The following is a 14,852-nucleotide window of genomic DNA, read 5'->3' on the forward strand; positions in this document are numbered from 1 at the left end:
ACATAAACAATTTTTTAAGTACAATGAAATTTCACCTTAAAATTGACCTTAATGTTTAAAGGATGCCTTCTAATATACTAGAAGTTCCTGATACACATGAAGGACTTTAGGGAATAAAAGGAAGGTATTTAGGGAATGAAAGTCAACATCCAGGAAAACATGAGAGAGAAAATCAAATAAAAAGTTGATTAATTTCTTTCCCCAAGATATATTTTCCTCTTAAAATGTTGTAAATTATTAGGTTATTGCAAAATGAGTGAGAAGTTTAAGATGAGATTTTCTTATATTATTATACCCTGGACTTAAATCTACCAAAATAATAAACTTATTAATAGAGACATTTTAAGAGAAGCTAACAGTACTTATATTCACTCAATAAACATTCAATGAACTGAATTGTATCATGGAAACAGGAAGCACAATGCAATTTCAGTAGCAGAGTAAAATGGACTTATGCTTTTGGGAGAACTACATACGCTATGAGAGAACTGGGATTCAGAGATCTCTTTGAGGCTCCTGTTGACTCTGGATTTATAAATAAGTACTACATGTTCATTACAGTAAATGTAATCAAATTGGGTAAATGTAAGTAATAAAAAGGAGAAAAAATTAAATCACCTCAATTCATAAAGTCTATTGGTACATAAACATTCTTCCTTCCAGAAATTTTTAGTCATATAAAATATATATAAGAAAGAGGTTCATGTTATACAATGGAATATTATTCAGTCATAAAAAAGAATGAAATCTTGCCATTTGCAATGACATGGATGGAGCTAGAGTATAATGCTAAGCAAAATAAGTCAGTCAGAGAAAAACAAATACCATATGATTTCACTCATATGCGGAATTTAAGAAACCAAACAAATGAACAAAGGCAAAAAAGGAGAGAGAGAGGCAAACCAAGAAACAGACTCTGAACTCTAGAGAGCAAACTGATGATTACCAGAGAGGAGGAGGGGTGGGGGGATGGGTTACATAGGTGAAGGGGATGAAGAGTCCACTTGACACAATGAGCACTGAGCAATGTATAGAATTGTTGAATCACTATCTTGCACACCTGAAACTAATATACACTGTATGTTAATTACAATGGAATGAATAAAAATTTAAAGGTTCATGCTAAACATACCGTCTTTTAAGCTGCATCTGTTTATGGTCTCATGATAAATTCCTAAAAGTAGAATTTCTAAGGCAAAGGATCTACTTCTTTAAAGCTTCTGATACACACTACCAATTTTTCTTCCAGAAAGATTGTGTAAATAAAAATTCCCACCACCTGGAGGCAGGCTGGTACACACAGGGCTCAATTCATTTGAATGTTTCTCTTAACGCTTTCACCCAGTGTAACTCTTCTCTCTTGGGATGTCTTTTTGCTTCTATTGCTACCACCTTAGGATGACATTTAAAAAATTTCAATTTCCAAAATCACTGCTACCAGCACCAATGTTATCTCTCTGGCTGCCTACGTTGTTTGACTGGCAGAAACTCTGCCTCCCTATTCGGCCTCCATCCCTCCTCTACCTGCAGACCAGCTGTTTTCCAGAATGAAGAAAGACGGTGACGTGTATAGGAATAGGGAACAGAGTACTCTGCTTCCCTCACAGAACGGAACCCCAAGGGTAGAGAGGGATAGCCGCCAAGTTCTAGGTGTTTAAAATGTAGGTCTCAACATACTCTACCATGAGCAGAAGATTAGTTGGTTCTTTCCTAGTCTGACTGCATCCCAGATTCTGCCATTAAGCTGCCCGTCACCCTTAAGTTTTGGTAATGATTATAAAGTTTTCCCCTCTGTTTTCATAAGTATTTTAATAAAAGATTCGTAAATTGGGTCTACCAGCTAGAAAAAATTTTAACTAAAAAAAAAAAAAAAAGCTTCACACTGAATTTGTCTCACAGCCGGTGCACTGATTTCTTGGCCTCTTGAAGAAGAGTTCAATGTATCAGAACATACTTTAGTACCATCAATTTATTCCAACAGAGATTAGAATAAATTGAGGGATTTGTCAGTCTCTTTAAATACATAGTACAAAAAAAAAAAGTATCACTGAAATGTTAAGCTATTAAAAACAAACAAAAACTTCGAAGATAAAAATCTAATTTCCTCTCTCATTCACCAGATGAGGAATCTGTGTCCCAGTAAAGTGATCTGAACTGTGTAAGATGAGAAAAGAAATAAGTAAGCAGCAGAGCTCCCATCTTCCTCTTCGAAATGTAATCTCTTCCCATACTGAAGGTCAAGTAGTGTCTCAAAGTCAAAATGCTCTCAGCAGAACATTATGAAATACTGATATTTTCAATTTTATCATATAAACTATAATTTCAGACAAAATTTTATGTTTAGTTATTCTAAGTTTAAATTGGGGTTAATGTTCAATTTATTTTATTTCGTAGGTTATCAAATAAAATATAAAACCATGACTAGGACTTCAAATGGTCAAAGAACAAAGCAGCCAAAGAAGTCAAATGACTGTGTGTTTGCAAGTTATTCCTTTATTCCTATTCATACATGTTATCTGCCTAATACCTGCTTATAAAATTAATGGTGCTCTCTCTAGAATTTAAGGAAAATTTCAGAACAAAAACGTGAAATTCCATCAGCTTGTTTTTTCCTAGAGAAAGACCACTATTATTCCATTTGGTCAGTGTAACACCTCCGCCCTGTTCCAGGAAGGTGCGCACGCAACTCAACCTGAGAAATACAGGTTTGTACCACACTGAGCTCTACACGCTTCAAGGTCCTGTAACCTTGGAGACCTACAGGAGCTGAAAGAAAATGCATTCTTTTAGGTAATGGAAAACACTTAAGCATATCTGAATTGGGAATATTAAAATATATTTGGATTCATTAGCATATTTTCATAATAGGTAGAAATCATAAGTGATTTTTTGTGGTGTTAAATTTAAACCACCTTTGGCAATAAAAAGATGCCCACAGGCTAGAAAGGCATTTATATCTCACGAGGAAGGGAATGCTTTTACTATAATTGGTTCATATGGTAACGCGTATGAATCCATTCCTGAAGTACCTTCATACGAAGTACCTTCTATACTATATTTACCTTCCTTTCTCTCCTTAGCAAACAAAAGAATTTATATAAAGTATTTTGAACATATAACTCTCAATTGGAAATATTTACATATGAGGCTGTTTAGAATTATCCCTAAAATCTCCTTCAACATCTAGTAATTATGTTGCAGCATTCCCACCCTTTAATAGCAGAATGTAATAAATTGTAGCTTGATTTTATAATAAAAAATGCAAACATCGAAAAATAAGACTGGGGGCGCCTGGTGGCTCAGTCGTTAAGCGTCTGCCTTCAGCTCAGGTCATGATCCCAGGGTCCAGGGATCGAGCCCTGCATCCCACTCCCCCTGCTTGTGTTCCCTCTCTCACTGTGTGTGTCAAAATAAATAAATAAAATCTTTAAAAAAAAAAAGAAAGAAAAATAAGACTAATGAACTTTTTATCATTGCCCTTAAAAACTCTTTAAAATGTGACACACTGAGCATGATTGACATGCAGTTCAAGTAAAAACATAATATCCGATTGGTTTTAAACTTTAAATAGTGACTTCAGAGCTATAAATTTGGGAAGATAAAAAGAAACTACACATTTCAATTTTCCTCCCAAATTCCCATGTTTAAAAAAAGGATTACTATTTCATTTATTGACTTCAGCATTTTTGGAAATGGTACATTTCTAAATATATAACACATAAAGATATGTGAGTCATATGCTTTAAGACTGTATTAAGTTTAAGACTGTATCATTAGCAGGATTGCTGACTTTATAAAATAGCTGGTCCAGATTCACAAAGGAATCTCCTGCTTAACATCAGTAATCCATTCCTGAAAATTGGACTTGTAAGAAAATGCATCAGGGATCCTGTTTCCCTCTAATTTGGATGGGAAAAATTATCATGTGTTGCATATCAATCTCAACCTACCAACCAATTTCTTAAATAGCACTAAAATACAGAAAAATGCCCACATATAAGTAGTAAACTATTATGTTCATATGTTAAACATGTTTCCTGATCACCAAACTGTTAATACGATTGTTTACCGATCAGCTGCTTTGTAGCAGTGTTATATAGCCCCCCCAGGGACCAGCTACATCCAGGACGCATCCTTTCTGATGCCAGGAGCCATATCTTTCCAAATATTTACATGTGACTGTGATAACCTATTCATTTCATTTGCAATGTAACTCAAGACTATTTCCATACACTGTTTTGTTAAAAATTAAGTTTTGGAGGATATAAATATAAACTTTTCCTATATACAAATCAAATGAAGAAATATATATATCCCATGAAGTCTGGACACTACAAGCATACTTGTCAAACATCAGTCCAGACATTTTCAGCCGCAAGGAACAGAAGCCTATCTAAAAGCGGCTTAAACTTTAATGAGGGAATTTACTATCTCACCTAGCAAGAAGTCCAGAGGTTGGCAGATGCCAGGCTTGTAAGTATATCAGTTCAACAATGCCATCATGGACCAAATTGCTTTCTCATTTTATTCTGCCATCTTCAACATGTTATCTCTGTGTTGAGCTACCTCCCCTCAGCAAAGGTGGCAGCGACGTATGAAACGTCATCAGGCATTTCATCCAGATAAAATAGCTGCCAGGGGAAAAGGGGGCTCTCTCTCCAGTATCTGCCTCTGAGCCCCTCGGCCGACCTTCCTTCACATCCAGTCAGGCATTTGAAACTAACTGCCGGCAAGGTGGATTGGGCCACCCTTACTGGCTTAGACAAATTAGAACTGAGCTCCCAGGGCCGGGAATAAAGCCAGTCTCTCCTGAAACACATGGTCATGGAGACGAAGTGAATACTCTGAAGTGTGGAAGAAGCGGGAATGAATTTGGAAGAGGCAAACCTGCTCCGAATGCTTATTTCAGTTTGCGTTAATAACTAAAATTAGTATAATTTAAAAGCCCAGGTGATCGGTAACGTAGGTCAACAAAGATCCATTTCCACTGGAAAAACACCTTAATAGAAGACATTACCAAGTTTTCTAATCAAATACTAAATAATCTAGAAGTCATTCTAAAGCCTGTTGACAACATGTAGATTGAGGATGTTCTTTATGGAACTCATTGTGCTATTAGATGAGACTCACAGCAGACAAGATGTCTGGAAGGAGGTTACAATCCAAGTGGTAAAACATATAAAAATAGAAGTTTAAATAACATTACAGAACAATGATAGAGGAGCTACTACAAGAACGGTGACAGACCCATATAAAAGCAAACCAAGAGTAAACGATCATTACTAATTATATGTTTAATATAACAAGTAAAAGAGTTCTCCAGTAACAGTTTGGGGATCTGTACATCTCTATTATCATCTGCCTGCTTTTAGTTTTTCTGACAACACAACTAATTACAGTATCATGTCCTGACTGCATCACTGGAAAAGTATGCATGTATACTCATACCAGATGGACAAGACAGGGAAATGGCGACACACGACTGAGCTGTCCCTAATGGTACACGCCATCCTATCTTACACCTGATGTTTGATAGTGCTGTCTTGCGATGTTATTTAATTTTTATTTTTGGAGGTCTTGCCACTTAGGTTGCAACCTCCTTACAGATACTGCATTGGCTGTGTATCTGACAGTAGAGTAATTATTCCCTAATTTTCTTTTAGCTCCTCAAAAGTCATTCTATTTTCTGAAGCCAGACTAGTACAAGTGACCAATGAGATGTGACGCACCCCTGACAATGACTGTGCTGCCTCTGACGTTAAAATAAAAATACCCTAAGATCACAGAGCCCAAGGGGCTAGTAAACATCTGTATACATAGCAACATCTAGAAAAGTGATTCTCTAACCTCTTCAGGGACACAGACCTTTGAGAATCTGATGAAATGCAAAGACCCTTCTGCTCAGAAAAATGCAAATACAAAATTTTGCGTATAATTTCAGGAGGTTTACAGAACACTCCACTCAGCGCCCCCAAAATCATCATGGCTAAGAACCCCTAACACAGGGAGACCAACAGGGACAATGGCTGGTTATCATAGTTATCAACTCTTTCAACCAATCCATCAACAAACTATTTTAAGGGTTCATTTTCCTTTGGTGTCACCAAGCATATTTTCACCTTGTGCATCAGGAAATAATAGATGCCAGAAATAAAAATGAAACCATTCCATAAGTTTAGCACTGAGCTACTTGACTTAGAATACTGAAAAATTTCAGAACGATGGCTCCTTTAAGTCATTTATACTATAATGTAAGGCTTTAGTATACGTAATACTTCTCATTAAAAATATGACTAATTGTATCTATGTGTGTGTATGTATATATAAAATATAGGTACAGAAAATCATAAAAGTATGACTTTTTAATGAAAATACCAATTGTAGGGTATCAGTTTATAATGTAACTGATAACCACAGTGTACCAGAAATTCTTTTTTTTTTTTTAATTCCAGTATAGTTGACATACAGTGTTATATTAGTTTCAGGTGTGTAATATAGTGATTCAACAATTCCATATATTACTCAGTGCTCATCAAGATCAATGTACTCTTAATCCCCCTCACCTATTTCACCCATCCCCCCCACCCACCTCCCCTCTGGTAACCATCAGTTTGTTCTCTATAGTTAAGAGTCTGATTTTTGTTTGGCTTCTTTTTCCACTGTAGTTGAGCCATAAACAAACAAACAAAAAGCAAATAAAACCACAACATTTCTAGGTTAAACACATTTCCTTTCATTAAATAGGCAAAGAAGCAGAAAGCTTCAAATTTCTTAAAGTAATATATTTGGAACCTTAAGTATTTTTTTTAATCAGAAAACAAATGCTTTGTTTTCTTTGTTTCTTCATTTCACGAGTGAGATTATACAGTATTTGTCTTTCTCTGACTTATTTCACTTGGTATTATACTCCCTCGATCCATTCATGTGTTGCAAATGGCAAGATTTCATTTTTATGGCTGAGCAATATTCCAGAGAGTGTGTGTGGGGGTGGGGGTGGGTGGGTGGGTGGGTATACCCCACATCTTCCTTATCAATGAACACAGGCTGCTTCTATAATTTGGCTATTGTAAATAATGCTGCAATAAACATTGGGGTGAATGTATCCCTTTGAATTAATGTTTTCCTATTCTTTGGATAAATACCCAGTAGTGGAATTATTGGATCATATGGTATTTCTATTTTTAATTTTTTGAGGAACCTCCATACTGTTTCCCACAGTGGCTGCACCAGTTTGCATTCCCACCAGCAGTGCACAAGTGTTCCCTTTTCCTCTACATCTTCGCCAACACTTGTTATTTCTTGTCTTTTTGATCTTAGCCATTATGACAGGTGTAATGTGGTATCTCATTGTGGATTTGATTTGCACTTCCCTTATTAGGAGGAGCATCTTTTCATGTGTCTGTTGGCCATCTGTATGTCTTCTTTGAAAAAATGTCTATTCAGGACCTCTGCCTGTTTTTTAATTGGATTATTTTATTTTTTGGTTTTCGGTTATATAAGTTCTTTGTATATTTTGAATATTAACCCCTTATCAGATATGTCATTTGGAAACATCTTCTCCCATTCAGTAGGTTGCCTTTTTGTTTTGTCGATGGTTTCCTTTGCTGTCCAAAATCTTTTTATTTTGGCATGGTCCTAACAGTTTATTTTTGCTTTTGTGTCCCTTGCCTCAGGAAGACATATCTAGATAGATGTTGCTATAGTTGGTGTCAGACAAATTACTTCCTATGTTTCTTCTAGGAGTTTTGTAGTTTCAGGTCTCATATCCAGGTCTTTAATCCACTCTGAGTTTATTTTTGTGTATGGTGTTCGAAAGTGGTCCACTTTTGTTCTTTTGCATGTAGTGTCCAGTTTCCCCAGCACCATTTGTTGAAGAGACTCTGTCTTTTCCCCACTGTATATTCGTCTCTTTTGTCATAGAAAAGTCACATGCATTGCTTTTTTTAAAATGCTGATTCTTAGGCTATAGTTCCAAAGATTCTGTTTCACTAGGTATGGGTCAGGCCCAGGAATCTGTAGCATTAACAAGGAGCAGAGCACCTGTTACAGAGGAGGTGCTCAAGAGTATTCAATTAGTGATCACTACAATAAAAAAAAAGACTCCATTACACAAATTTAAGATGTTTTTCTTCTGGCTTAGTTTATTAGATAATGCTATTCTGAGGTAACACCCTAATTCTATCATGATAAAAGAAGAAGATACATTTTCCAGAAATTCACATTTATGAAGATTAATGTGTTACCCTTAGTAAGAATCTTTCCCTTCATAATAAGCTTTGGTTGCATTCAAAGGGAAAAAATAGATGCTGAGTAAGACAACCGCTAAAATATGAAAGAATACTGTCATATTATTAAGATTACCAGAAAGCCAACACTTAGGTCTTCCAACACTACCTGAATTACCAGTACAAAGTACCATGTTTATAGCGTACATTTTACTTTGATTGTCATCCTCATTCTTTATTTCCTCAACAGAATGAAAGAAAAAATAAACTTGTAAGCTCAAATATAAAAGCTACTCATCATAACTTTTCAGTTAGATAGTCTCAAATGTGGAAGATATAGCATTATGAAAGCCTCCAACGAAAAACTAAAGGAAACTCATTTATGGAATATGGTGTGTGTGCTTAAATTGTTTTCCTACTGATGTTGTATGAAGTAAGTGCCCCCTGGAAACAGCAGCAGAGTAAACCAGTCAATGACCCCCAAATAGCTACACCAAAAATATGGTGGCCGGAAGGTTTTAGCTCAAAAAAAAGTCTCTTGGAGTGGTTCTGCAGAATTTACAGGTGTTAATCCGTCAAATACATGTACTATGGTTAAAGACGAAAAGAGTTACAGGCCACTTGGAATTCACATTTGTATAATTAGGTTAATAAAATGCTTCTCAATTGCTCCACTGATTAAAAAAAATACTTAAGGTTCCAAATATATTACTTTAAGAAACTTGAAGCTTTCTGCTTCTTTGCCTATTTAATATTTGAAAGGAAATGTGTTTAACCTAGAAATGTTGTGGTTTTATTTGCTTTTTGTTTATTTGTTTATGGCTCAACTACAGTGGAAGAGAAACCATAAGTCTATATTTTTATGAGGTCCTTTTCAAAGTGTATGATCACTAAATTACAGAGAATGAATAGCAGTGGTTCTCAGCCCTGCACGCACACTAGAACTGTCTGGAGAACATTGAAAAAAAAAAAATACTCCTGTCTGGGCCAAACCCCAGGCCTGTCTAACCAGAATGTAGGGATTCTGGAGGCCCCAGCACCAGTCTCTTCTCAAAGTGCTCCCTAATGCACAGGAGGGTTAGAACCAGGGAGGCAGAGACAGATCATCCGACTGACATCACGGAGCCCCAGTGTGAATGAATGACTTGCTCACAATTAATTGTATAAAACAGAGGGCTCAGTTCTGTTTCTCAGTACGGCCCACACCTCTCCTTTGCCCCATGATGTTCCTTCTTATCTGCACAGCCAAGGAGATAAGGCAGGGGGTACCCCACACAGGACACCCTTGCCTGAACACTTCCAACTCTAAAGTGTCGCTAGGTGAACAGGTCAACCAGAATTAGGAGCCAACAGATGTCAAAGTTCTATTAATTCTATCCATAATGGGAAAATAAACAAGTGCAAAATGAAGTAAGTTTAACAATCCTGGCATGCTTGCTTTAGAATTGAAAGGTCGAGTAAAAATACAAGATTGGCAAGTAAAGTAATTGTAATTTGAGTTTTTCTGGATACCACAATACATGGGTAAAGAGCTATTAATAGGGTCAGTTGCTTTTTTAATCCATCAACACTCTACTTTTTTTTTTTTTTAATTTGGTATATTTCTGTTGTAAGAACAGGGAGTAAAAATAGGAAGCGCATGCTAAAAATCTGTTTAGTCTTTATCTTTGTTGTTTTAATTAAAGCCTTCAGTCCTAGAGAGAATCAAAATGACTTACTGTCCCTCATCTCCTGGAATGTAAATTTGTCTTGCACACAGCTAAATTTCCACTTTTAAATAAAGGAAGGAGCACAGAGACGAGCAAGATTACCCAAAAATTCCATATAAAAATGGAATAGTTTAACTTGAGTGTGTATACATGGTTTGAATGATTCCGAGGATGAGGAATTCAGTAGGAGTCAACCTTAAAAATAACCCATTACATTTCAAAATCTGATCTATCATTTCAACTGGAAAATGCAATGTGAGAGTGAGTTACATATTTCAGTATCAATACTTCAAAGATGAAATCCAAGCTACGGAATTACTAACCTCTGATTCTCGACTCAGTTTTACAAAATAATTAGCTTAATGGAAACCACAGGTCCTCGTGCCCTACTTTAAGAAGCACCTGCAAAGGGGCACCTGGGTGGCTCAGTCGGTTAAGCGTCTGCCTTCGGCTCAGGTCATGATCCCAGGGTCCTGGGATCGAGCTCCACATCGGGCTCCCTGCTCAGCAGGGAGTCTGCTTGTCCCTCTGCCTGCCACTCCCCCTGCTTGTGCTCTCTGTCAAATAAATAAATAAAATCTTAAAAAAAAAAAAAAAAGAAGAAGAAACACCTGCAAATTCTGAAAGCCGTGATGAACGTCGGTTAGACCGTAACCCAAGCTCTTCCATCTCTGGGGCAGGCCTTGCTCGATTTCATTCCGCCTGCTCCAAAGTTCTATTCACTATCTGGTCAACAATGTCAGCAAACATAACAACAGCAATGTAAATTATTCCTTTTTATCTTATATTCTCTGGGGTTTTCTTGTTGCTGTTATTTTTCCTTCTTTTTGCCATAACATAATAAACTAATTCATGCCTTTGTCTTAGTTTTGGAAGGAATTATATGCCAACATCTAGGCAACAGATACCCTTTTCCTTAATTTAAAATAACTATGAGGTTGCACACTACAGTAGTAAATTTGTAATCAACTTAAAGATAATGTCTTAAAAGTACAATTAAACATGTCATAACACAAGAAAACCCTGGTAATTACAAATAGTACCATGTTCGCTGGGGTTTTAAACAATAGTATAAAACTAAGAAAAATCGCCACCCAGTGATGCAAATGAAAACTGCAATTTGTTTTTGTGTAAAATGAGTACCCTGGAGGATTACTTCAACTTCATTACTGAATGAAAGAATAGCTAGTACCTTCTTATGTGAATAGGAACTGGTTACAAGGGAAAGGATGTTTTTCTATGAGGCTTTTTTCCCCCTTATCCTTATTCAGCACACTCGACATTTCACAAAGGCTAAAAGCTTTGGAAACCTTAACAGGGAAAAAGCTTTCTGTCCAAAAGTGAGCTAATTATATACCAACAGCCCAGATATTCCTATTATGAACACAGTGCCTAGGCTCTGCCTGAACCCTGAATTTCAAGTCGCGGGGTGTTGACTTCAGCAACACCATCTAATGCCATCGAATCTTTGTGACCTAAAACCTATTTGTGTTAAGCAGGAAGGCTTGCCTAGGGTAAAAGGTACTCACGAGTGGGAAAAAAGAGATAATTTATACTTTTCACAACATAATTTACTCTGACCATTTTAGAAACAGGTTATGAAGACCACATACAATGATAATCTAACAAATTCTGTAGAAACTGTATCGAGAGGAAGTTGTTGTCATAAATATAATTGTGTTTCTAAATCTTCACTTGGTTGTATCACTTCCAAAACACAGCAAAACCCACCATATATGTTTATTTTCCTGCAATGTATCTACTGCACGTGAGGGCAAAGAAAGTTATGTGGATATATGATAACGAAAATATACGTGCGCAAGTATGGGGCATGTTAATAAGAGCATTTCATATCTACCATTTGACCTATTTGGCATTTTCCAAAATATTTTACACAGTATGCCTGAGACTAAAGTACGTATTACACTTGTCAGTATGTTATCACATGATAAGAAAAGAACAACTTAGCGGAACAAGTCAGCTTTAAAAAAAGACGTTACCACTTTAAAAACCATTTTTTAAGACAGCCTACCATATTCCTAATATCTGTCCTGACTTTTACCAGTCAAATCAATTAAGTCCCTAACTGTCTATGCATTTTTTACTAACTAAATAATGCATACCATCTTCCAACCTCAACCTCATTAAGGAGATTACAGTTGTCTGCAATATTTAAAAATATTTAGAATATTATACATTACATATTACATACTGAAAAGTTTGAGGTAGCCAAAATTAGAGCCCAACTTTATGAACAACAACACTCTTTCATTTAAAAAATGAAAACAAACACAACACTTTCTCTTCGGAACAGTAAGGAACACAATATAAAAAATGTTTAAAGAGCTTAAAACGTCACTAATGTCTTAAAATTTAAAATATTATGATGTTAAAAAAAAAATGGGTAGCTTAGTGGTTAAGAGGATTAGGCTCCAAAGTCAGATTGCCTGGACTACTTCTAGATCTGCTATATGTTAGCTGGAACAACTCAGAAAAGTTAAGTCCTCACCTATATGTGGACATAATACTATCACTGTTCTAAGCATCTTACGCATGGTAACCCACTTAATTCTCTCCATAACCCTACGGGGTTGGTCCTATTTCTAAATGCCCTCCCACCCTGGAGGTTATATAACTTGCCCAAAATGGTGAGGAGTGGCAAATATACCACCCCAAAATATGCCACTTTTTTTTTTAATTTATTCATGAGAGTCAGAGAGAGAGATAGAGAGAGGCAGCGGCAGAGGGAGAAGCAGGCTCCCCACCTAGCAGGGAGCCCGATGCGGGACTCGATCCCAGGACCCTGGGATCGTGACCTAAGCCGAAGGCAGACGCTTAACCATCTGAGCCACCCAGGCGCCCCCAAAATATGCCACTTTGGCATAAGGATTATTCTGAGCTAAGGGCTCTTGAAAAACAGCAGGTGCAAAAAAGGGTTCTCTGACCTCCCCTTTCCTTCCTGAAAGCAGGAGATAAAGCCCCCTATAGAAGATGCCAGGAGGAAAGAAACATTCTTATCAGCAGAGGTGGAGAACTGAGGCCAAGAGAACTCTGTACAAACAGACCCTGCTAAAATAACTCTTATCTTCCTTTAGTCTCCCCACATTCTTTACTCTTCCACAGTGGCCTCTTTGTTCAACCTGGTATATGAGCACGTAAGTTTTGCCACTTCTTTGGTCTTCATTTTCCTACGGGGGCTCCCGTGTACAATTGAAAACCTGCACGCTTCTCTCCCGTCAACGCGTCCTATGTGTATGCACTTCTCAGGCCCAGGCAGAGACCCTAAGCGGAGCGAGGAGAAGTTCTGCCTCCCCTCAAACAGAGGCTCTGGCGAGTTGGAGCGCCGGGATACAGAGCCGACGGGTCTGGCTCGAGTCAGGATTCTTACCCACGCTTCACCGTAGCGCCTCGGAGGTGTGCCTGAGGAAGAAGGGAGGCGGTGTGGTCGAGGAAGGAGGGAAGACACAGGAAGAGAGAGCCGACGCTGATGCTGGCTGGTAGCATCACAACTTCAGGAGAGTAACTAAGCTCACAGGACAGTAGGAAGATGCGAGGATTTTTCATGGAAAGTGGTGAAGGGGTAGAGCTTTGCACCTGGAGGGCAACAGGGCTAAAAGGAGATAAGCTTCAACACTCATAGAAGCTGAAGGACCAAGGAGCCTCAGCAGACATCTAGGGGACTTGTCTGGCTTGGATCATCTGAAACAGGGAGGGCCACCAGCTGCATTTCAAATTACATCGCTGCAGTGGAATGACGACAGAAGTGTCACCATGACTGCCGGGGACACCACTGCTGCAGGGGAGGTACCGTGCAGGGACAGCACCCACCCGACTCCGTCCGAGATGGTCCTGGGAAAATGCCCTTACGGCACAGCATGTCGGCTTTGGGGGAAGTGTACCCTTAGGGCTTAGGTACAGCACATGGCACAGCTGGAACATGAGAGCAGATGAGAGTACTGAAGTGCTGGAAGTTTCCTCAGGAATTAGGAAATCTGAAAGTCTCTGTGTCTCAAATTCCTGAGTGGTAAGAAGGGCCAGAAAAGCAGGCATGTGCATGGCACCCCAGTTTATACCCGTCAGAAAGTTCCCCAGGAAAAACCACTGCCCCTGGTCAAACAACGCGTCACAATTTTTGCCTCAGGTGTAGAGTATCTGGGCAGAGAGAAAACAACTGTGACCACCCGAGTTATTGCCCCTGTCCCAGGACAAATGAGGCAGATCCACAGAAAGTGCCAGAAGGGAAAGGGCATCTGCCAGCACTGCATATTCTGGCCTGCCAGAACTCGACTGTGGAAAAGATGGGATATTCTAAGGTAACATTTAGCCACAAGAAAAACTCTAATCTGTCTCCCAGAGGTTAAGGCCTAGCAATGGAAGAGGGCCAGATGGGTGAAACCTTTGTGTCCTTTCTGTGAGAGACCAGATCCTAAAGAGAAGGGCTGAAGAGGCAGAGACCCAGCCACCTACACTTCTAAAAGTGTGGGGAAAGAGGACTGGCAGGAACCCTGGCTCTGAGAGGGCCTAAACTGAAAATTCAGGATCACCCTTAAATCCAAGGAGCCATCCTCCACTTTTCAAGACATATAGAGCATTTGCCAATACAAGGGGACCCCAGTCTGGCTGGGCCAAGATAAAGACTGTAAGAGGTAGGAAACTAGAATCTGGAAAGGGAGACACCTGAGAAACATCCCAGGGAGCAAATACCCTATGAATTTATGCACATCCTCTCAGGGAAGGAGCTGAATTTGGCAGGAGGAAGTCCACAGTGGAAGAGGATGCGTGCTACGTGGGAACATTAGGCTTTGGCTCACCACCCTCTGGGGAGAGAATTTCTGGGAAGAACTATTCAAAGACTGCAAATCTCTTCCTCGGGGGGAAGACACAGTGACATGAAGGAAATGTTATTTTTCAGAATTCC

General features: G+C 38.4%; 1 protein-coding gene across 2 annotated transcripts in view; it reads right to left on the reverse strand.

Annotated features, from left to right (window-relative positions):
* UMAD1 (UBAP1-MVB12-associated (UMA) domain containing 1) overlaps positions 1–14,852 on the reverse strand; it is a 214,513-nt gene that overhangs the window by 170,422 nt on the left and 29,239 nt on the right. The gene's annotated exons all lie outside the window — the stretch shown is intronic.

The sequence above is a fragment of the Mirounga angustirostris genome, unplaced genomic scaffold (assembly GCF_029215605.1).
Source record: "Mirounga angustirostris isolate CCGP_5_RB_7025 unplaced genomic scaffold, mMirAng1.0.hap1 SCAF_12, whole genome shotgun sequence".
Lineage (NCBI taxonomy): Eukaryota > Metazoa > Chordata > Mammalia > Carnivora > Phocidae > Mirounga > Mirounga angustirostris.